Raw genomic sequence first — 22,609 nt, 5'->3', positions numbered from 1 at the left:
AGAGCCAGACCAGCTTGGACTAGTTGCTTAGTCATGGGGCCTCATTTCCTCCTGGACAGATGTGGGCGCAGAAATCAGGTATCACTAAGGTTTCCTTCCATTCTTCTCAAAGATGCTCATTGTACCAATCACCAGAAGACCATGGAGGTAACCATGGATCTTTTGACTTCTAGGACGTAATGTGAGCGATTTTATTTGCATGGCATACCCTTTCCAAGGGAACTTGTACCAGTTCCTCTGTTTCAGTACAAATCCCATGTTACCCAATGACACCTCCCAGATTCTGATCAGTTGTAAGGTTCTCTTTCAGGGAATTTCCACTGGTTAATTTACACCTCTTCCTTGACTTTTATCTTAAACTGTTTTGTTTGGTTTATAGATGTATATCCAGGAACCTTGTCTTCTTTATCTTTGGGATATTCAGGAAACTTAGGACAGCATCTTACAGTTGCATAGAATTGACTATTTGGATGCTATCTACACTACTACACTACAGCATCTACCTGTAGAATTGAATCTACTATTTGGGTTCATGGGGTCAGATCTGATAACTCAATGTATGTGCTTTCCTTGTGTACCTCACGCCCATCCACAGCTTAGACAATATCCAAATGGGTTATTTTTCATCCCAACTCTGTCTAAATCTTCTTAGTCAGAAATAGAGAATAAGAAACCAGGAATCTGAATAAAAATATTTTTTTCTTTATTCTGGATAAAGAAATCTTCTCCTTACACTGGATTGGCACTGTCCCTGATGACCTAATGAAAAGAAAAGCTGACTTTGTCTGGGATGACTTTATTAACATGCTGTGAAGGTCCTAGAAAATAATCAAAAGAAAGTCATTGTGGATAATCATCATGAATACTGAAGTGGACCTATCCCATCAGAAGAAGAAGAAAAAAAACCAACTTTGAGTATTAGAAATAGCTGGAAGCATGCAGACATGGACCCATACCAACTGCAGCTGAGATGAAATGGATGGCCTTTTGTATTTAGCAAAGCTATTTATAAAAGTCCACAGGATTAAGGATTAAAAATAAAGTACTAAAGAACTGGCAAGGAGTAAAATCCACAGGCTGATGTCCAGACCTGACGGTTCACCTTATCAGTTCAGAGGGGCCCCTGCATCTCCCTTGGAGAACCGAATGGCACATGGTGGCAAAGGCACAGGCACCTTGGGACCAGACCTATCACACGGAATATAAACAAAGACGTCAGCTGGCAGGCAGTATTTTCCATGAATAATTTAATCTAGGATTAGCAGAAGCCAGTCTCCAAGTAGCTCCTAGATGAAAAACCAGCATACTAAAGAACCTTAGGGGACGTTTCCCATGTGTTAAATGTGAACCACAGTCTAAAGACTGGGCCGGGCTCCTGGAAAGAGAAGAAACTGGCTAGTTTCTGATGCTAACTCCAAAGCACTGTGGCCACCTGCTCAGTGATTCGGAAGCCCAGTCTTTCTATTTTTTAAGTAAAAATGTATAAATATTAAAAGACGGGTATTTCTTTTTATGCATCCATACATATTTTGGTATGTTTGTGTGCAAATGCACATATGCTTGGGTGTGCATATGAAGACCAGGGTTTAACTTCAGGTGTAAATCCCTCAGGAGTCATCCACCTTCTTTTTTGAGATCTTCCTAGATCTGGTGGTTTAACCGCATTGCCACCATGCCTAGCCAACTCAGGTCCTCATGCCTGCATGACAGACGCCCTACATTTGCAGCACCCAAGACCTACACATGTTATTAAAAGTGTCTGTACTTTCAGGCCATGCATAGTGAGATGACATCGCAGAAAATAAATAAATAAGCCATGTGTGGTGGCACACGCCCTTAATCCCAGAAGGCAGAGGCAGGCTGATGTCTGTGAGTTCAAGGCCAACCTGGTCTACAGAGCAAGTTCTAGAACAGTCAGGGCTACACACAGGAAAATCCCTTCTCAAAAAGCAAGCAAACAAACAAACAAATAAACAAATAAAGATAAGATAAATAAACAAGCAGAACTAAATAAATAGATAACTGTACTTACTTTAAAGAACCCAGAGGTGACTAAAACAGTCTCCCTGCAGTGTGGAGAGAGGGCACAGAGGTTAAGAGGGCTGACTGTTCTTTCAGAAAATGGGGGTTCTAGTCTCATCGGCCACATGGCAGCTCACAACTATATCTAACTCCAGTTCCAGAGAATCCAATGGCTACACTTTTCTGATCTCCTTGAGCATAAACAAATGCAGACAAAATTCCCACACGCATCTGTTGTGGGATACCCTTCTGCATGCTGTGAATATGTTTTGTTTCCATTGACTAATAAAGAATCTCCTTTGGCCTATTGCAGGGCAGAATATAGTTAGATGGGAAAGCCAAACTGAGTAGAGGGGAAAGAAGGCAGAGTCGGGGGTCACCAGTCGTTGCTGGAGAAGCAAATGTGACATAAAACAAGCCATGAGTTTCGTGGCAAAATATAGAATAATATAAATGGGTTAATTTAAGTTGTAAGAGTTAGTTAACAATAAGCCTGAGTTAATAGGCCAAACAGTATGTAATTAATTAATTAATATTAAGCCTCTGAGTGGCTATTTTAAAAGCAACTGCAAGACCAGGTCAGATGAGAAACCTTCAGTTACACATATTTTTAAAAAAAAAAAAAAAAGTAGAAAAATTTTAAAGAGCCTAGAAAGTTGACTCTGTGGTTCAGAGCACTTCCTGTTCTTGGAAGGGACCTGCGTTGAGTTCCCAAGACTCATACAGTGGCTCACAACCATCAGTAACTCCTGTCCCAAGGTATCCAGTGCTCTCATCTGACATCTGCAGGCACCAGGCACACATGTCATGAACCAAAATACATGCAGGCAAAATGCCCATATATATGATAAATATAAATAAACATTTTAAAATAAGTAAAATTTTTTTAAAAATTTAAGAAATATTGTATGTGTCTCCATTTATTTAATCATCTTTAAAATTTTCAGAAATATTTTCAGTATAAAAGACTTGGGAGATTTTTAAGTATTTTATGTTCAACAGAAATAAGTAAATAGAATTTCAATTATTTTCTGTTTGTGACTTCCATATAAAACTGTTTGTTATATATTAAATTATCTATTGATACTATACAAATGCTTGTTAAGAGTTTTCTTTCCTGGTTTGTTGAAAGGAGGAACTGATCTAATTGATTTTCAGATACTGAGTAAGTCTTACACACCTGTAATAAATCTCAAAGGACATTGGGTATAATTCTTTATACATTGCTATATTTTTTTACTATTTTGGTAGTTATTTTTTATACCTGTTTACAAAATATGCTATTTTTGGTTTTCTTTTTTTCTATTGTCTTTCTTAAAGATTTATTTGGATGTGTGTGTGTGTGTTGTGTGTGTATGTTCATGTGTATGTATGTGTGCAGTGTGTGTGTATGGTGTGGTGTGTACAAGTGTGTGGTGTGTGTATGTGTGTGGTGTGTGTATATGTGTGTGGTGTGGTGTGGTGTTGTGTGTGTGTGTATGTGTGTGTGGTGTTGTGTATGTGTGTGCATGTGTGTATGTTGCATGTGTGTTGTGTGTATATGTGTGTGTTGTGGTGTATGTATGTGTGTGGTATGTGTATGTGTGTGGTGTATGTATGTGTGTGGTGTGTATGGTGTGGTGTGGTGTTGACTGTGTGTGTATGTGCATGTGTATGTGTGTGTGGTGTGTGTATGTGTATGGTGTGTGTGTATGTGTGTGTGGTTTGTGTGTATGTGTGTGGTGTGTGTGTGCATGTGTGTATATGTGTGTGTTGTGTATGTGTGTGTTGTGTGTATGTGTGTGTATGTATGTGTGTGTTGTGTATGTGTGTGTGTGCGTGTGTGTGCATATGTGTTCTTCTATGAGCTTATGTGCATTGCATGTGCTAAGGAACCCACAACGGACAGAAGAGGGCACTGGATCCCCAGACCTGGAGTTATAGGCAGTTGTACTGCTCTGTGGGTGCTGAGATGCAAACACAGACCTCTCAAGAGCAAGCGATCTTAATCACTGTGCCTTCTCTCCAGCTTCTTCTCGGAGTTTATTCATCTGCATTTGGTGGAAGAGTCATAACTTCAGAAATAGAGGCCAGCTTCTCTCTAATTTTGTTACTTTTCAGTTTTCCTCACTGATGTTTGCTCTTTTTATTTTCATATTCTTCCCTGTGCTTTGAATTTATTTTGTTCGTTTTTTTCTAATTTCTTGTAGTTTCCTGATTAAAACGTAACCGTTCAGGTGACACCTGCCCTTCGGAGACTGAACAGATCAAGGACAGACCCAATCACAGGGCAAGCCTGAGGTCAGCCTAGGAGATTAGACCTTCCCTCCATTCTACCAGGACCTCTCCCTCTGCACACTGCTTCAGGAGCATTCCATGTGTTCATTTTCCTTGAGTTTAAAATATTTTCTCTGGATGCTTCCATTGTGAGCCATGGATTATTTGGAAGTGTGTGTTTAATTTTCGCGTTAGTGAATTTTCTGTTATATTTATGCTGTTGGCTTCTACTGTAAATCGTTTGTAGTCAGAGAACATACCTTGTGATTTCAATTTTGGTATTTGTTTGGTATTCTGAGGATTAAACTAGAGCCTTGAACAGGACAGGAAGCCTGGTCATAGAGCTGCCTTCCCATCCCTTTTAGTGAACACACTGAGGTCCATTTAAGACTCAGGACATGGCTTGTCTTGATGAATGTTCAGTAGACTCTTTGCTCTTGTGTTCATAGGAGGGATGTCCAACCTTTGGCAATGTGATGTGTTGTTACCTACAAACATGTTGGGCTTGATTCATAGTCATCAGGGAACATGTGTGACTTGAACATAGAATGATGTTGTGATTTTTATCAGTAAGTAAATATTGTTTATGATGTTTGGGAGTACAAGGATATTGTGTCTATCTATATAACTCCTTTTCTCTGATCTTTTTTTCCCTGTGCTCCAAGAGTCCTTTTTAGTGTTATCTTCTTGCCTAAAAAGATCTTTAAGCCAGGCTTCAAGATTAACTCTATCAACCCCAATTTTTTAGGCTTTGGTTTTTTTGCTTTCATTTTGTTTTAACGGTAATATTTTTATTTGCCAAATCATCTATCATATTTCTACCATTATTGATAGATAGTTGCTTAATTTTAAAATCTAAACAACAATAACAACAATGATAATAATAACAATAATAAGTAAGGTATCTTCTGGCCTCTAGGATTTGCAAGTGAGGATCAGATATGTTACCCACAGTTAATTGTGAAACATCTTCCACAGACTCCTAGCTAGAGGAGGCTCGTGAGGGTCCTGGCTATCAACTCTGCTTCCTGGCTGGTACCGTGTGAGCTGCTGTACCATGCCCTCTCTGCTATGGTGAGCAGAAACCTCTAGAATACTCTCTTCCCTCACGTTGTTTGCTCCAGCAGTTCACTGTAATGTGAACGGGCATCACTCGACTCTAACTTGCAGTAACCCTGACCACTTTCAAGGTTTCCTTTGTCTTTAGTTTGCTAATGTTCAGTTGCAGTGTGTCTTTGCAAAGGATTTCTTTGAGTTTGTCATGTTTGGAATCTGATCAGTGTCTTAGGCTTTTTGTTGTTGTAAAGAGTGACCATGATCTCAGAAACTCTTAAAAAGAAAACATTTAATTGGGGTGGCTCACTTACAGTTCAGATGCTCAGTTCATTATCATCATAGTGGGACATGGTGGTGTGCAAGCAGACATGGTACAGGAGTAATAACTGATAGTCCTGCATCTTCCAGGCAACAGGAAATAGACTGAGACACTGGGCAGTATCCTGAGCATAGGAAACCTCAAAGCCCGCCCCAATAGTGGCACACTTTCTTCAGAAAACATACCCACTCCAACAAAGCCACACCTCCTAATACTGTCACTCCCTATGAGATTATGGGGGCCAATTACATTCAAAGTCCCACAATCAGCTTCTTGGAAATGTAGATTTGTGTCTTTAGCCAAATTGTACCTCTTCAAATGTTAACCTGGCCCCATGCCCTTCCTCCCACCTTCAGTAATTCTGATAACCCAAATGTTAAACCTCTGCTGTTTTCTACAGGTCCTCAAAAAGCATTTTTTTCTTCTATTATATCTTTTTTATTCACATAGAATTAATCTTATTTTACTGTCTTCAAAGCCATTCGTTCTTTCCCCTTCTTCCCCATGTTGAACTTGTCAGCCTACTCTTTTTATAACTGTTTTTAATGAGATTTTTGGTTTTTCATTTTGTCTCAAAAGAATTTGTATTTAATTTTTGAAACACTTTTAGACTGGTTGCTTTAAAGATCAGACCTATCTTGATATTATCAATTGATTATATTTCTCGTTCAAATTGTAATTTTTTTTCTTGGTACTTGGTTACTCTAAGCGGAAATTGTTCTTTAGTTTCCCATCTGCCTAGACCTGAATAATCCCACAAAAACTATATTAATTACAACACTGTTTGGTCAATGGCTCAGATATATTTCTAGCTAGCTCTTACATCTTAAATTAACCCATTTCTATTAATCTGTGTATCATCATGAGGCTGAGCTTTATCACTAAAGGTTCTCTCCTTTGGCAGCTACACTGGTGTCTCTTTGACTCCACCTGCTTTCTCTCTCTCCCTCCCTACTGTGTTTAGTTTTCCTACCTGGCTTTACTCTGCTAAACCACTGGCCAAAACAGCTTTATTCATCAACCAATAAAAGCAACACATACAGAAGAACATCGCACATCACAGAGCATCTGGGCAGTTTCTAGTTGTATCCTATACACTGCTCTGTTTTATTAGGAGACTATGGGTCACACATACATGTTTTTACTTTAGTACTAAACCATACTATGTAGACTTAGCATGTAGATCACAGTTGGCCTTGATATGCTGTGATTTCTATGGTGATTTAATTAGCAGACTTTGGCAATTTTACCTGCTTTGTTTATCTCTTGCCTCTGTTGGTGGTGGAGTGAGAGAAAGACTTTTCAAGGCCACACTATTCTTGCCTTTTAGTGAGATATGGAAGGATGTACCCAAGCTACACAGTAGTACAAGGGCGCCTGCTCTCTCATACATGCATACATCCCATACATATACAATAATAATAATAAAATAAATTTTAAAGAACAAATAAAATATTTTTGAGAACAGAGTATAACTGTGTAGATGTGGTTGGTCTGGAACTCACTGTGTCAGCCAGGTTGGCTTCAAGCTCATAGTCTGCCTGCCTCTGTCTTGTCATGGGGGGATTAAGGCTTAACATTAAAAAAAAAAAAAAAAGACAGAAAAAGTTATAGGATTATTGAGATTTTTCTGTTTCATCTTGTATCAGTTTAAGCAAGTTGTGTTTTTAATGTAATAATTTTTACTGTCTTATACTTCTTAAATAATTTTATTATTTTATAAATATATAAAATAATATATATTATTATTTTATATATAATAAAATATATATAAAATATGTATGTATATATTTTATACATACTCATTATGTATGAGTGTTTTGTCTGCCACGTGTATGGTGCCTGCAGAAGTCAGAAGCAGCTCTCAGTTTCCCTGACACTAGAGTTACAGACAATTATAAGACAGCATGTGAGGGCTGGGAATCAAACTCAGGTCCTCATAAAAGCAACAAGTACTCTTTTTCTTTTTAAGTTGATATTTATTGAGCTCTGCACTTTTCCCTGCAAGTAGTTAGCATAAAATTGTAAGACTGTATTTTTAATGCTGGTAGGAGTTGTAACAATGAGACCTATTTAATTTCTCAGACTGCTGATTTGTGTTTTGTTTTTCTTCTGATCATCTAGAGGTTTGTTGACTTTGTGTATCATTTCCACAAACCGATTTAGCTTTCAGCTTGTGTGTATGAGTGTGCACACTGTGTGTGTATGTGTGTAAGCCTGAATGTGGGAATATGCATACTGTGGAGCATGTATAAAGGTCAGAGGACAGCCTCGGTGTCAGTTCTCACAGCTACGTTGTTTGAGACAGGCTCTCTTGTTTATTCCAGTGCCTGAGCCAGACTGGCTGTGCTGCCAGCTTCCAGAGATCATCTGACTCTACATCCCAGCCCTCCATAGAAGCACCCAGATTACAGAGGCAAGTCTAGCTTTACTCCCATCCTGGGGACTCAAGCCCAGGACTCCACACTTGCATGGCAAGCACATTGCTCACTGATTTGTCTTCCAAGCCTCCAACTTCTTGATTAATTTTTGGTATTGTTTATTTGGATTTTGTTTTTCTCACTGGTATGCTTTTGAGGTAGTTATTTCTCCCTTCTACATGTTTGGGTTTACTGTGGTTTCCTTAAGTTGACTTGATATAAGTATACCACAATGATCACTGGTGTAAGAATTTAAAGTTCAATCTTTCATCTAAATGCTTTTGTAGTTTGAGCCCACAAATTCTGACACATTATATGTTCATTAGCACATATTTTAAGACACTAAGTTCCCTAGTGATTTCTAACAGACACATGAATTATTTAAACGTATGCTACTTGATTTGTGAATGCTTGGAGCTTGCCTTTGTATTGTATTAATTTTTAATTTTTAAAAGCATACTTTATATAATTAAATTTTCCTAACTATATGGAGACTTGGTGACTTAACTTTGATAACCTGATGTATGACCCATTTCTGTCAGTTTAGGATAAGTCCTTTAAAAGAGGCTTGTCCTTTAATTTCTGAAATGTCTTGTAAATATCAGTTCAGTTGATTTAGAAGATGATGCTATTCAAATTTTCCAGTTCTTTCTTATTTGGGGAGGTCTAATTTGCTATCAATTGTTATGAGGTCATAAAACCTGATACTATAAGCACGCAATTGTCTATTTCCTTTTAATCCTATTGATTTTTCTTCATGTATTTTGTTGCTTAGAAGTAGAAAACGGCAGGATATAACTAGTAAATGTTCAAATTTTGGTAAGACCAGGCATGGTGTAATATTGATATTATTAATTTTCATCTCTATTAAGTAATGACTGCATGGGTAGCAATAACAACATTATCATGCTGGTTTTCTCTCATGCTGTAAGACTTTATTACAATAAAAATAGTTTTATCAGGAGAATCTGCAGGCTCTTCCAGAACAAAATATCATTAGACAGAGTGTAGATGAGATCTTTTATAGAAAACAGTTAAAATATATAAACATAAGCAGGAGGTATCATAATCATTATCATTATAAAATCAGAGACAGAATCCCCTTCCAACCACATCCATTCAGGGGCAGGTTGCTTTCTCCAAAGCCTTTAGTACTGACAAAGCCGATCAGAGCTGTTTTGAAAATACACACAGAGCCATCGCTGTGTTAGCAAATGGGAATACTTCTGTTGTTTTATTTTTTTAAGGTGTTGGGGGCATAATTCCGGCATCATCTGATCAGTCCACTGAGCCACACGTCCCCACTCCTGGAAGCACTTTTATGAGTGGAAAAATAGAAAATATTCTAAAAATTACAAAAGGTAGTCGTGTGGAGTATACCACGATGAAGAAGAATGAATTCTGTACCACAGTGATCAGAATATATTAATAAATGAGAAGGAATGTCATTTAATGTGGTCGAACTTTCTTTGGAATGCCAGCTTCCAAATAATGGCATGGAGACTTCTTATTAAGTATGAGAGCTTGGCCTTGTCTTAGGCTTGTTCCCAGTTAGCTCTTAAAACTTAAATTAACCCATCTACATTACTCTATGTTCTGTCACATGGCTTGTTACTTTGCCTCCATAATGTATGTCCAACTAAATCTACATCTCCCTGACCAGTCTCATCTCTCTTCTTCCCAGAGCTCCTATCTCTCCCCGAATGTCCCGCCTATCCTCTCCTGCCTAGCTATTGGCCATTCAACTCGTTTTGAAAGCAATCACAAGGTGTCTTGGCAAAGACACATCACAGTGCACAAAAAGATTATCTAACAACAGTTTAGCAATACATAATTGGGGAGGGTTGCGCAGTTCAGGGATTGTTTTGTTTTGTTATGTTTCGTTTTGTTTTGTTTTGTTTTGTTTTGTTACAGGGTCTCTCTATGTATCCCTGCCTGTCCTGGAACTTGCCATATAGACCAGGCTTGAACTCAGAGATCCATCTGGCTTGCCTTCTGGAGTGCTGGGATTAAAGGACCACCACACTGGTCCAAATGTTTTGTTTTGTTGTTTTGTTTTCAAGCAGACAGCTTCACAGGCATGTGTGAATGGATAATGAAATTGTTAAGGACAGACAGCTCCGCAGGTAAGGACTTCAGAAGGGTGTCAGCTTGCATGCAGGGCAGAGAGTGAGAGACAAAGGAGACCAGGAGTAGGACTGCCTCTACTTTTTTACTTTCTGTAGCTTTGTGTTGTTTCTCTTCTCTTCTATAGCCATCATGTATTATTAAACAAAAACTCTATTTTAAGTTTGAGCAATTATCCTAAAAGTGATAAATACTTACTAAAATAAGGACAAATTTTCAAATATTGGGATAGGTTAAAATCTTGACGCTTGGTCATGAGGGATTCCATATGAATTCTCAAGGCACTGCAGACTTCCACACCTAAGTTTTGCTCTAGCTGGAAGCTTCAATTCCCAGGCAATTAATAATAATAATAATAAAATCATAAAACAGCTAACATGGGTTGAGACTCATCCTAAGCCAGGCTCTATTTTAAGTGCCTTCATGTATTAACTCACAAGTCTATGAAGTAAACACTTTTATTTCTTCCTATTTTCGGGAAACTAGTGTACTGGGTAACTCTGCCTGCATCTCACATCTCGGAGGTAGCAGAGCTAGGCTGTAATCCCTGGCATTTTGGCTCCAGAATCTGTGCCCAATGCTTCCACAAAATGTCCTCTTAGAAATAAGCTCTCTTGGGGCTAGAGAGATGGCTCTGAGATTAATAGTGCACCCTGCCCTTCTGGAACTTCAAAGTTTGGGCCCTGCTACCGACATAAGGCAGTTCACAATAGCCTGTGACTCTGGGATTAAATGCCCTCTTTTGACCTCTACAGGCGCCTGCATACACATGACACACACACATAGAAACAAATTCAAAAGTAATGTTTAAAAAAGAAAGAAACAAGAGCTGGGAGTGGTGGTTCATTCCTTTAATCCCAACACTCAGGAGACAGAGGCAGATGGGTCTCTATGAGTTCAAGGCCAGCTCGGTCTACAGAGGGAGTTCCAGACAGCCAGGGTTCTTACCCAGAAAGAAACCTTGCCTCAAAAAACAAATAGTAATAACAATAACATAATAGTAATAATAATAACAACAGTAATCTTAACAATAACAATAATATTGATGATGATATTAATAATGATAATAAAGAAGCAAAGTCTCAGAAGGCAAAAGGGAGGAGTGACCTGAAGAGTGTGTACTTGTTACAGGACAAGTAAAGTCTTCCCTTGTCAGCTTTGCCTGTGCTTCAGGCCTGCACTGGGCTCTCATCTCCAAATGGCCAGTTTGCTTTTCATTTGGTGTGTCTGTTAGTTCAACAGCCAGAAAGTATCTCCATGTCCAAGGTCACCGCAGCAAGGCAGTGGGGTGCCCCTCCCAGAAAGGACGTCAGTTCCCAGGTCTTGGTCATTGAGAGAATGTCCCACACTGTAAGAAATGGATGTGGGGTCTCAAGTAAATGACCGCACAATCCAAAGCATGCTAGCAAGGCAAAAAGTTTACTTCAAAAGAATACTGCGTAGGCACACCGTTACAAACAAGCGCATCCACTTGGGGTGTTGGGGGCACTGGGTTTGTTTTACTAACACAAAGGAACCTTGTGCCTCCATTGTGAGTGGTCAGAGCGTGGCCTCACATTTTTATGTGATTTAAAGCCACAGAGTTGATGAGCAGAATACAGTTCTCAGCGTTGAGGGCAATCTTTAGCACACGTTTTCCTTTCCAGATGTGCTGACCCTGGAGGAAGTTGAGTTCCTGACAAGATGATAGACAATTTTTTTTGAATAAAGTTTTCTAGAGCTGGAGAGATGGGTCAGAGGTTAAAAGCAATCTTCCTCTTTCCAGAAGAACTAGATTCAATTCCCACCACTCACATGGTGGCTTCCAACTATCTGTAACTCTAGTTCCAGGGCCATCTGACACTTTCTTCTGATCTCTGTGGGCAGCAGGCATACACATGATGCACAGACATCATATAAGCTCAATACCCATACACACAAGATAAAAATATATTTAAAGTGTTGTCATATGTAATCTTTTGTTCTTAAGTTTCCCACAGTCACCAAATCATTCCAAGTTCAATCTCAGTGCATTTCTGTCTTCTTTTGGCAAAAGCACCAAGGCAGGCAAAATTCATTCTCCATTTGGTAGGGTGACCAACCTCTTTCCCCAAATCTCTGCCTCCCAGTACCCATCCCTTCACCGCTTTAGCTGTTGGCTTCGTGATGCATTTCCTACTGGATAGGTTGGAGGTTCGGGAAGCCATCTTTCTTGTCAATGTTTAGAGACAGTGGGCTATTATCCTTTTGGATGAAAGTTTAGTTATCCTTTATTGAAAAGGAGCGTCTTAGTCACTGTCCTATTGTTGTGAAATAACACCATGACCTAGGAAAGGTCTATAAAAAGGATGTACGTAATTAGGGGTTTGCTTATAGTTTCAGAGGTTCAGAGCCCATTGTCATCATGGCAGGGAGCATGGTGACAGGAATGGTGCTGGAGAGCAGTTAAGGGCTACATCCTGATCCTAGAAAGACTCTGGGCCAGCTTGAGCTTTTGAAATCTCAAAGCCCACCTCCAGTGACACACTTCCTCCAACAAGGCCACACCCTTCTACTCCTTCTAATCCTTTCAAATAGTTCCACTTCCTAGTGACCAAGCATTCAAATCTATGAGTCTGCAGAGACCAATTGTAGTCAAACCACCACAAGTCGTCATCAGGAAGATGGCTTGGTCATCAAGGTGCTTTCCACACAAGCCCAAAGAACTGGATTAGGATGCCAAACTCCCATGTGAAAACCAAGTATGAGGGCACATGACTGTCATCACAGTGGTAGGGAGTAGAAAGAAGTGAACTCCTGGGACTCGCAGGCCAGTCACTCTAGTCAACTTGACAAGTTCAAGGTTCAGTGAGAAACTTTGCCTCAATAAATAAATAAGTAAATAGATAGATAAGGCGGGGGAACCTGTAAGGTGGATTAGCTTGTAAAGGTGTTTGCCACCCAACCTATTGACCTGAGTCCCACCTCTTCAACCCACATGGTGGAAAAAGAGAACAGACTCTCACAAGTTGTCCTATGACCTCCGCACCTCTACCATTGCATGTGTACACTCACAAGTTAAATAAACAAATAACATACTTTTTAAAATTTAATTAATAAGGTAGTGAGTGATTGCGGAAGACATCCAACATTGATCGTTGACCTTTACACACCACACACACGTGCATGCACATGATTATGTTTGCATATATAAACCATATATACACATGTACGCTTACACACACACACACACACACACACACACACACACTCACAGAAGCCACTGAGGGATAGGATCATAGTAAAACTTCCACTTCCCAGTTATTTCTTTCATCTGAGGACAGCCTGACCACTAACAAGAGACCAGGTGCCCGTGCTTCTGTTTGTTTTCCGATATCCCCTAGGAGCAACTTTCACAGTGAGGATTCCTAGGATCAACAGTGTCACTACAACTTCCCTAATGAGACAACAATTCTCAACCCTAGATATGATCACCAAGAGACAACAACAACAAAAAAAAATCAGGACCACGCCCCAAACCAATCACATCAGAATCTCTGGAGGTACCGTCTGAACAACAACATTATTGAAAGCTCCCCCGGCAATCTTCATGAAGTAGAAAATCATTTCCTTAAAATAACATGTGACCTTGTTGTTAAAATATCCCACTTTCAAAAAGATAAAATCTGGATTCTTATGCAAATGTAAAGCACGCATGTCGAGCTGTTTCAACTCATCAATGAGGAAGCCAGTAATATGTCAAAGACGGTTCAAAGAGCGTGTGAGGAACTAAATATTTATGGGCAATGTTAGTATAAGGTTGTTGTGTTAGAATCAAAACTAATTAATGTCATTTCCTGAACCAAGTTATAGATTCAGTGCAAACTCGATCAGCATTCTAAAGCTTTGTTTGTTTGTTTGTGTTTGTTGGTTTTGAAGAATTGGGGGTTCCTTAAAATTCTTCAGGAATTATAAACGACCCCAAGTCACCCAAACGATCTTGGAAAAGCAGAAGGTGAAAGGCTCACATTTGCTGATCTCAACCCTTGTTAAAAAACCATCCAAATTAAAAAGTGGTGTGAAACGGTCATAAAGACAGACAGATATTGCAGTGGAATTGAATTAAAGGTCCAGACAAAAACCTGTTTCTCTACAGATGTTTGAATGAAGAAATGACTGTCTTTCCAACAGTTGACACCAACACAACTTCACATGGAAGAAAACACACACACAAACAAACAAACAAACAAAGCAAAGGTAGAGTCAGGAATGTTGCTTGGTTGGCAAAGCATCTGTCCAGCCTACAGGGAGCTCTGGGTTCAGTTCGGTCCTGATCACTGCATAACAGCAATCCCAGCATTTGGGGGGTGGAGGCAGGGGGATCTGATGATCAAAATCACTTTCAGCTACATAGCCAGTTGAAGTCTGCTGGGATTATGAGACCCTATCTCAAAAGATATGAAGATGTGGGCTGGCTCAACAGCTAAGCCCTGAGTTCAGTTTCACACTGAGGAACTGACAGCGGCCTGTAACTCTAGTTCAGGAGTATACGCACTCTAGTTCAGGTTGGCCATAAAATCCCCCAAAAGGAAAATAAATGTTCAGAAAGATTTGGGGAAATTAGAATCCCCATTCATTACTGCTAGGAATGTTAAATGACATAGCTGCCATGAAAAAAAGTTTGGTATTCCCTCAAAAACTTAAAGGCGAACTGGATGTGATGGCCCACACCTTTGATCACATCACTCTGGAGACAGAGGCAGGTGGATCTCTGTGAGTCTGCGGCAAGACTGGTCTACACAGTAAGCTCCAGGACAACCATGGCTACATAGAGAAACCCTGTCTCAAAAACTAAATGAAACACAGAACTAATACAATACCCAGGTGTATGCCAGGTATTTGCTCAAAAGAGCTGAAAACTGGTATTTAGAAAAATACCTGAGTACCATTATTGATGACAGCCAAAGGTGATAACAATCCAAGTGTTCGTCAGGAGATGAACTGAAGCACAATTAATAAAAACTCAGGGTCAGAAATTTGGGTTCAACCTGAAGATCTGAAAAGCAAAACAGCCATCCACTGGCTCTTACCTCAGCCTGAAATGGCGATACTGCTTCCAGGAATCTTAGAACGAGACTGTGTCTGAGAGCTGTCTGCCCTGTAATTGGCTGTCCTGTCCCTTTAAGAGACAAGCCCCTCCCCCTCCCTTATTCTCTGCCGAAACAAGTGGATCTTCCTTCTTCAGCTTCCAGCCCATGAGCCTTCCTTTCTATTTCTCTCTGCTGAAGAGGTAGCTTCTCCTCTCCCCACCCCACCCTCTCAATCTCCTTGTCTCCCTTCTCCCTCCCTCTCCTCTTTCCCCTTCCCTTCAATAACCCACTAAATAAATATTCAACCTCACTGTCTCTTTCCTGCTGCAGCTTTTTGTGGAACCGGCTGACCCGCCAAGGTCTCTCACCTGCAGCATGGCTCCCTGCCTGGGACCTGCTGCCCCTCATGGCCTACGGGCCCCTCAGGGAATGGTGTTGCTTTATTTTTACCATTACATCCCCCCACCCTCCATTTTATATTCCTCTTTAGGGCTGAGATTAAAGGCATACACCACCTAGTTTCTATGGCAACTAGTGTGGCTATTGGGATTAAAGGTGTGTGTTACCATTACCTGGTCTGTAAGGCTGACCAGTGGGGCTGTTTTACTCTCAGATCTTCAGAAAGTCTTTATTCATTAAAATACAATTAAAATGCCACTACAATGAATGACTGATGGACTACGGAATACCATCCAGTCAACAATAGGAGTGAAGAACCAAGAGATCCAAAGCTACCACAAATACATCTTGAAAACATTGTTCTAAATGAAAGAAGCCAGACACAAAAGGGTTGGTGTCATTTATTGAAATACTCAGAGGAAGTCAATTCTTGGAGACAGAAAATAGATTAGTGGTTGCAGGGATTGGAGTATGGTAGAATATGCAGGGTTACTTTGGGGTAGTGACGAAAAACATTTGCAACAAAAATGGAGATGGTGTGTGTGGAAGATTCCAAATGTCTAACACATCACTGAATTCTACACTTGGAAATAGTTATTTGGGACAAAAAATAGTGGTTCAGTGATGAAGAACACTTTCTATTCTTACAAAGGACCGTGGTTCACTTCCTAGGACCTACCTCAGGCAGCTCAAACCTGCCTGTAATCACAACTCCAGGAGACAGTCTTCTGGTCTCCATGGTGCACACGCATGTGTGTGTACAGACACACACAACACACATGTGGAGACCCAAAACTGTGAGCCTATTTCCACCTTGACCAAAGGTCAGAGAATTGGAACTTACCTCTATTCCTTCAAGGTTATTGTGTTTCTACCTCAAACAAAGGTCTAAGGATCCAACTAAGGTTCCAGTTCCTTTAAAGGGATAACATTGGAGTCTACTCAAGGAGAGGTTTGCCTACAGAACGCTTTGGTCTTTTGGTCGATGGTGTGAGTGTGACTTGTTTTGTTCTAGCAACAGAATGTTTAACTATGGATGTAGCCTGGAACCTTCAACTGGTCTGTTCATTTCCTAGTATCATGTTAATACAGTTTTTTTTTTTTAAATCTTACACCTACCTCTTAGGGTCAGGGTATTTTAAGCAAGTGGAAATTAAACGTGGGCGATTTCAGTATTCACTCCCTCCCAGTACTATTCGATGGTTTCTGTTTTATTATTTTAAACACATCTCCATATTCTTTACTTATATCTCTAAATCTGCACACCTGAGGCTGGTCCATGACACACACACACACACACACACACACACACACACACACACATATATATAAATAAATAATGAAAATAAATCTTTAGAAAAAAAATCATTCTTTTCTAAGATGGACATGGTAGTGCATGACTGTAATCTCAACACTCAGAAAGTAAAGATAGGGGACCAGGCCAGTCTCCACTACAGATCAAATTCAAAGCTCTCTGCACCTCAAATATTATATGAATAAATAAGTGGCTAACTTTATGCTACATAAATTTGACTCCAATGACAGGGTTACAAATTATAATCTGAAGGGTGACCCATTCTTCCTAATAGAAACTAATTTAACCTGGTTAGATTCTGTCAGAAAAAAAATTAAAAACAAACAAACAAGAGCAAAAAAAAAATCTTAATCTCAGCCCTGTGGATTGTGATGACCCTGGTGACAGAAGGTTATCTCTATCCTAAACTAAAAAATAAGGGAGGGAGGGAGAAGGAAGGGAGGAAGAAAGGGGAGAAGAAAGGAAGATCAGAGAGGGGTAGGTAGGTAGGTAGGTAGGTAGGTAGGTGGGTGGGTGGGTGGTTGGGTGGGTGGATGGATGGAAGGATGGTCCATAGGCAGGTCCTGGTTTTTTTCTGACTTCAGCTCCTGCTCAATCTTCACGAATACTTCACAAGTACCCACTTTCACCATTAGAAATATACTGAGACTCGGGGAGGAAATGGCTGGGATCTACATTTCTTTAATCTCTAAAAACTGTTTTCAGCCTTTATGCAAATTCACTCCGTTCTTCCCAATAATCAGAGACCCTCCGTGTGCGGATTTATCTGACTACGTCTGGAGGCTGTGTTTATCTCTGTCCACAATGGGGAAGGCAGAAATGTCTTTCAGCATGTCTGCAGAGCTGGGTTCTTAGCCCTTTGAAAGCAAAAAGTACACAGCCTCACCAAGCCGTGCTGGGGAAGAGTGAGGGAAAGGGGGAGGGGACGGATGAAGCGATGTCAGATAAGAGTTGACAATGGACACATTGGCGTGTTCATTCCTGAAATTTCCATTATACTAAACATTTGGGCATGGCAGTACTGTTAGAATTTTTAAAACAGGGGGAAAGAGAGAAACAAGCCATCATGGGACAGGGCTCAGGGAAGGATATTTTATTGGGAGAAGGGAATGGGAAGTCGGGTAGAGGAGGGAGGAAAGGAGTAGAAAAAAGGAAGAGGTGGGCAGAGCTTGTGGCTTAAAGGGGGCATAGCGGATACACAGAGACCAAGTAGTCAGAACCCTGGGCAGACCAGAGAACCAACTGAGCGTGCATGTGTCCTGCCAGGTCCCCAAGGACAGGCTAGTGCAGGTGCCTGACTGCTAACAAGTACTTCTTGGGAATTTAAAATACATTGAGGGCTATAGTTACATAAAAACAGACATGGATACATAAACGCAGAATTTCATAGATAGTTCAGATGATTTGGACTTCAGAAAGATTGTTAGGTGAGAAGTTCCTCCGAAAGCCAGTGGAATGGCCAGGGTAAACCCTTTAAAATGCTCACTGTTGAAGTTGGGACTGCAATTGGGTGAATAGAGTGCCTACCTAGCGTGAATAAAACCCTGACTTGGGACCCCAAACTATCTAAACTGGGCACTTGGGTGCCAGCCTGTCGTTCCAGCCCTCAGAGGTGAAAGCAAGAGACACAAGGTCATCCTCCGCTACAGTGCTCAGTGCGCATGACTGACCCATCTGTACACAAAACCTCTAGTCCGTAGCTTTCGTCTATTTAAAAAAAGATCCACAGGAAATGCGAAAGTGCTCCTTATACTTGTAAGTTCTGAAATGAAGGACTCCAATTGTGAACAGGCAGGAAACCATGAAGGAGGGAGCTTCTTTACAGACTTCCTTTTCTCGGGTGTGTTATTTTAACTAATTAGCCAACTACTGTTAAAAGACATTCATTTTGAAAACCTTATTTATTTTGCTCTGCCACATTGATTTGCTCAGAGCCACTCTTATGTGCATAGATTACTGGTTAATGAAGTCTAGAACGGCTTACCCAGCATGCCCTGCGATCTAGTCTGAGAATGCAATGTGCCCTACCAACTTCTCACTGAAATTAATCGTATTCCGTTCTTTTCTCAGCTTGACTACTTTTTATAGCCCTACTACCCCTCCCGTTCCAAAACTCATTATTTTCATCTGCTAATTTACTTTTTTAATTACTTATTCAGCCACAGTTGCACAACAACATCCAGTAATTCCAGTAAACCTTGGGCTATTTCACAGGAAATGAAAGATGTCAGAATGTGTCAGAATGGTTGTGTTTTGTTTTGCTTTGTTTGTTTTTTCTTTTGAGGGGAGTCTAAAGTTAAAACCAAGATTTACTTTGCATGTGCCATTAAAGGTGATAAATCTCTCAGCTTCAGTTAAGAACATAATAGCATCAAATGTCATGGAAATTCCCTCTGTACAACACTTATGTCACTATGAAGTCTAAAGTAGAATTTAAGGTCTTATTTTTTGGAAATAGCCTAGTTTGGGTGCACAATACTTCTGTGAAACTGAGGAAAGAGATACAAAACCAGGCTTGGTAATTCGAGTGCTGATGGGAACCAGTATGGACTGATCCTTCTGCTTATTTGGCGTCTTATTCTGACTGGTTAAAGGTTCAAGGTGACCAGTTTATCCCCTTTCTCCTAGGATCTCTTCAGGTTCAGCACAGAAAATCCAACATCTCCTCCCAGTTCTCAGGAAACTGTGACAGTTGGCCACCCTAGTTGCCCTTTTCAGCAAAAACTCAGCAACAGACACTCAAAATCACCCCAGTCCACATTCTGTAAACAACTGCCCCCCACCGTGTTTGTAATATACTCCAGAAAAATTGTTTTAATATGCTCAACTTAAAACACATTGAAGACCAGAATGGAAATTGCGTGAATATTATGTCAGAAAAGCCTCGTGGCAGGAAGGCTCATTTGCATTGGCATTTACAATGGGGGAAATTTACATATTCCTTGTGAAATTAAAGAGTTTCTTAAAAGAGTCAAATTTGGAAATCTGCCTATCAAATGTTAATCTGAGAATAGTAAAGAATAGAATTTTCCTGCAGCTCGGATTTGTTGTTGTTTCTACAATTTAATTATATTCTTTGGAACAGATAATAAATGTATATAAAATTCAAAAGGAAGGCAAAGTTAATGCACAATGAAACATCCTTCCCTCTTTGTCCCCAGCCATTCAACTGTCCGAACAGTTAATTTCCAGGCTATTGTTGAGAGATAGTTTACAGAAAGACAGACAAATACGCAGAAGTTTTACTAAGTAAAAAAGCAGAAATGGAGGGCTACCAGGCCCTAGCCTGGGGCAAAGGTTGGAGAAGTCTCACTCCGCTGCCAACTCTTGGGTCAAGGGGCATGAGACCATCAAGTTGGCAGGGCAAGGGAGCTCAGAGACACAGCTGGAAGCTGAAGGGACTCTAGCCAGCTCAGGCTTGGCAAATAAGTCTTCTGGCGGGCTTCCCCCCCCCCCCCCCCCCCCCCCCCCCCCCGCCTTGCAGATAACCAGATAACCAGTAGATTACATTCCTAAACCCAACCACCAAGGTCTATTCCCTTATTTGGCCACTTCCTCCTCCTAAGGTAGAATACCAGGGTCCAGCTATCAAAGTACTGAAACCCAACCACGACAACAAAATAAAAACCTTTGGCTCACCTAATCAACATGCCCAAATAAAATTAATCCCCTCACCTAGGATGGAGGGAGGTCCTCCTTTATCTTTGTAAACTGTCATTTGCCTTGGTCACATCTGTCCAGAGGCTGTCTTTTGTCCCTCCCTGCAGGGACAAAAAAAAAAATCTCCCTTTCTCCTGTTCCCTTCCCCTCTCCCTTGTTCTCTATCTCAGAAGTTTGTCTCTTCCCGGCAGAGTAATCTCCTTTGTGATGAGAATTTGATCTTGGGGAGTCCTGGACCTATACTGATCTCTTACCTTTAAAGGAAAGCCGCTAGAGAAAGGGCAGGGGGAGATGGGTGTGGAGTCAGCAAATACACCAGCTTTCTACAGAAAAGCAGTTTTTGTATTAGAAGGCTGTGGGCTAAGCCGGGCTGTGGTAGTACAGGCCTTTAATCCCAGCACTACAGAAGAGGGAAAGGCAGGTGGGTCCTGGATTTCAAGGCCAGCCAGACTATAGAGTGAGTTCCAGGACGGCCGGGGGCTACACAGAGAAACCCTGTTTGGAAAAACAAAACAAAAACAAAAAAGTGTGGGTAAAAAGAAGTGGACTCAGCTCACCTCAGGAGGCAGACAGGGGAAATCCTGAGAGGCAGTTCAGTTGCTGCCAGGCCAGGGATGGAGCGACCCGTGGGCAGCAGAAAAGGTTTCTGCGTTCAAGACCAAACCACGTTTTGGCCTAGGCTGAGGAACCACAGCAAGGTATTGACAAAGTTAAATATTAAAGGGCATTGTTTCACCAAGGGTACCCACCCCCCATCCCACCCACACCACACCCCACCCCACCCACATCCTCACCACGCCCCACCCCACCCACGCCCACATCCAGACCCCACTAAACTTCCTGATGCAACCCCAGATTTCTAAATTGCGGGGAAGGGTCTCTTCCAAGCTGCCCCACCTCCTCCAATTAGGGCTCAGCCCTCCGATTGACTGCGACCTTTCAGAAGACATTATTTCCCACTCACAAAACTCCTGGGAAAGACGAGCGGTCCTCCCTTGCCCTTGGCGCTGCGAGGCAACAGGGTGCCGGCTGCTGTCAGCTGCGAGAAGATTCCCTTTGCTCAGCCAGAGAGCAGGAACTCCCGCTCTCAATGGAACGACTTGTCCCACTGCGAAGTTGATTCCAAGAAAGCAAAGAAAATTGCCAAGCTGTGCCAGGCAGGAGTCCTCTAACTTGGCTCTGTATTAGAGTATCAATGATGCTTTAAAAATTTTTTAAAAAAAACAACTAGATATACTATGTCAGAAATGGTAAAGTTCTGCTTTTAACATCCCTGGGGACATTGGGATTGACCATAGGGAAATTCTGTCTGTAGAGGAGGCTTGGACTGAGTCTTCGAAGAATTTGCATTGAGCCTGTCGGAAGGCTTCTTTCTGGTGACAATGCAGCCTGAACAACTCGCTAGTCTCCACAGCAGGGAGAAAACAAACCCGTGTTGGGACACATCGGTGACGTTTAACGCGATAAATGTGTTCCACAGAAGGAGTGAGGAAAGCAATATTTTACAGAGTATTTTAAATGGATAAGGGGACCTAGAATTGTAGAGTGGTTTTAGCGGCGTTTCTCAGACCATGCAAAATATCTACACATAACAAAAAAATAGAAAACCATGAATGTAAAAGCCACTTCTGTCTCATCTATTTCCTCCCAAATACTCTATTTTTCTTTATATTATACTCATTTAAGTAAACTGTATTAGATTTTATAAAATCTGAGTGCTTCTCTTTTCCCCTTATTTACATATGATAATGCTAGTCCCTGTTAGGAGATAGACAATCCCTTATTCTTGCACAGGTAGAACGCATGTACCATATGTCTACATATATGTAACTATTCCTCTTCTCATGGACAGTCCCCACCACCACCACACGCCAATATCAATCGTCCAACAAACATTCTGAAAAATATATCCTTGTTAATATACCGTTGGTCACATATGAAAATAGCCTGGGTTTTGGTCCTGTAAGCATATGCTGACAAAGCAGTA

The sequence above is a fragment of the Myodes glareolus genome, chromosome 5, assembly GCF_982192425.1.
Source record: "Myodes glareolus chromosome 5, mMyoGla1.1, whole genome shotgun sequence".
Lineage (NCBI taxonomy): Eukaryota > Metazoa > Chordata > Mammalia > Rodentia > Cricetidae > Myodes > Myodes glareolus.
The sequence above is the reverse complement of the archived record's forward strand: the minus strand, read 5'-3'. Positions refer to the sequence as shown.